General features: G+C 34.9%; 1 pseudogene; it reads right to left on the bottom strand.

Moving 5' to 3' along the window:
* Positions 1-1,859: 1,859 nt before the first annotated feature.
* LOC130034828 (uncharacterized) lies at positions 1,860-1,956 on the bottom strand (annotated as a pseudogene).
* Positions 1,957-2,255: the final 299 nt, after the last annotated feature.

Genomic DNA, 2,255 nt, shown 5'->3' with positions numbered 1-2,255 from the left:
CCGAAATCATATGGCAAGTACTTCAAGTACTATGTTGAATAGGAGTGGTGAGAGTGGGTGACTTGTTTTGTGCCTGATTTTATTTTGGGATTCTAGCTCATTGATTTCTGCTCCAAGCCTTTAGTTTTTCCCCGTTGAGATTAATGCTTGCTGTAGGATTGTGGTAATTTCTTTTGACTATATTGAGGAAAGTACTTTCAACTCCCATTTTTTTGAGAGTTTTTCATCATGAATGGGTGCTGGATCTCATCAAACGATTTATCTACATATATTGATATGATCATATGACTTTTATCTTTTTTTATTGAGATAGTGTATTCTTTTGATTGACTAGAGAATATAAATCCATCCTTGCATCCCCAAGATTAACCTACTTGGTCATAGTGTGTGATCTTTTGTTGAGATTCTGGATTCTCTTTGCTGGTATTTTCTTGAGAATCTTTGTATCTGTATTCATCAAGGAAATAGGTCTGTAATTTTCTTTCTTGTGCTATCTCTCTCTGATTTGAGTATTAGGGTGATCTTTGCCTCATAAAAACTGTTTGTGAGTATTTCTGTTTCTTCAATTTCCTGGAAAATCTTGAAAAATGTTGGCAGCAGTTCCTCTTTAAAGGCTTGAAATATTTCACTATTGAATCCATGTGGGCCAGGGATTCTGTTTGGGGAGATACTTTTGACCATCATTTAATTTCCTTGGTAGTGATAGGTTCAAGTATTCCAAATCTTCTTGGTTCAGGCTTAGGAGATAATTGGAATCCAATAATTTATCAATTTATTCAAGATTCTCTAATTTCCTGCTGCAAAGATTCTCAAAATAATCTCTGTTGATCCTATGTATTTCTGTAGTTTCTATTATGATACCCCCCCTTTGCATTTCTGATTCGATTTATTACAATTCTTTCTCTTTCTTTCTTTGAGAGGCTTCTAGTGGTTTATCGATCTTATTTATTTTCTCACAGAACCAGCTTTTGCTTTTATTGGTCTTATGGATTGTATTTTGGGATTCTAGCTCATTGATTTCTGCTACAAGTTTTATTATTTCCTTCCTCCAACCTAGTTTGGACTACTTTTGTTGGTCATTTTCCAAAATCTTGAGCTCTAATTTATTCATGTAGGCCCTTTCTTTCTTCCTCATGAATTCTGGCAGAGCTATAATCTTTCCTCTTAACACTGCTTTTGCTGTGTCCCACAAGTTCTGGTAGCTCGTGTCCTCATTCTCATTTGTTCCTGGAAACTTTTTATTTCCTCTTTGATTTCTTCTCTAAGCCAATGGTTGTTCATTACTTCCCTTAAATAAAATATTTCCTTGCTTAGTTTTAGTCTGTTTGATCTATTGAGAAGTGACAAAGTAGTGATGAAATCTCCAACTAGTATTGTGTTGCTATCAATGTTTTTCTTTAAGTCTATTAGAAGTTGTTGTTAAGTATTTTGCTGGTCTGTCATTAGGAGCATATACATTGAGGAGGGTGAGTTCTTTCTGATGTATAGATCCAATGATCATTAAGAAATGACCTTCACTGTCTCTGACAACCTTTAGCCTGAAGTCCATGTGGTCTGATTCTAGTATGGCCACTCCAGCTTTGTGGAGGTGTTCTTTTCTTTCTTGAAGAATTGTTTTCCAGCCTTTGACTTTGAGCCGATGGTTGCTTTGAATGTTCAGATGTGTTTCTTCAGGTAGCAGAATGTTGGGTTCAGTTTTCTAATTCATCTTCCCATTCTGTGCCTCTGAATTGACACATTTACTCCATTGACATTGAGAGAGATTGTTGTGATGGGGATTTCTGCTATCTTTATGTAGAATTTTTGTACTTGTGTGGATTGTCTTAGCTTAAAGTAGCCCTGTTAATTCTTCTTGCAACAAAAATATGGAACGCTTTACAAGTTTGCATGTCATCTCTGTGCAAGGACCATGGTCATCTTTGTATCATTTCAATTTTAGTGTATGTGTTACCAAACCTAGTAGGAGTTAATTTTTCCATATTTTTATCTTCTTATTACTTTGAGTGTTGTCCTTATTCAATCCTCCTATGGCAGACAGTGATTCCTAATCAAGGAATGTATTTCAAAGCAGCATGAATAAATAGATTTAGAACTTTAATGTCCCAGAAAGAAAAATATGGTTTTTACCATATTATCTTTTACCATACCCAAGGCATCAGTTTTACAAAATAATTCTTTTGGAAGAGATATATGAGTCTTGTTTAATGTCGTTCTCTCAAACCTTCATTAAGACCGTTAAAATAGAGCCTTTTTCT

Source organism: Sorex fumeus, unplaced genomic scaffold (assembly GCF_029834395.1).
Source record: "Sorex fumeus unplaced genomic scaffold, SorFum_2.1 ptg000061l, whole genome shotgun sequence".
In the NCBI taxonomy this organism is placed as follows: Eukaryota; Metazoa; Chordata; class Mammalia; order Eulipotyphla; family Soricidae; genus Sorex; species Sorex fumeus.
Note: the sequence above shows the minus strand (reverse complement) of the source record. Positions and strands in the feature narration are given on the sequence as shown.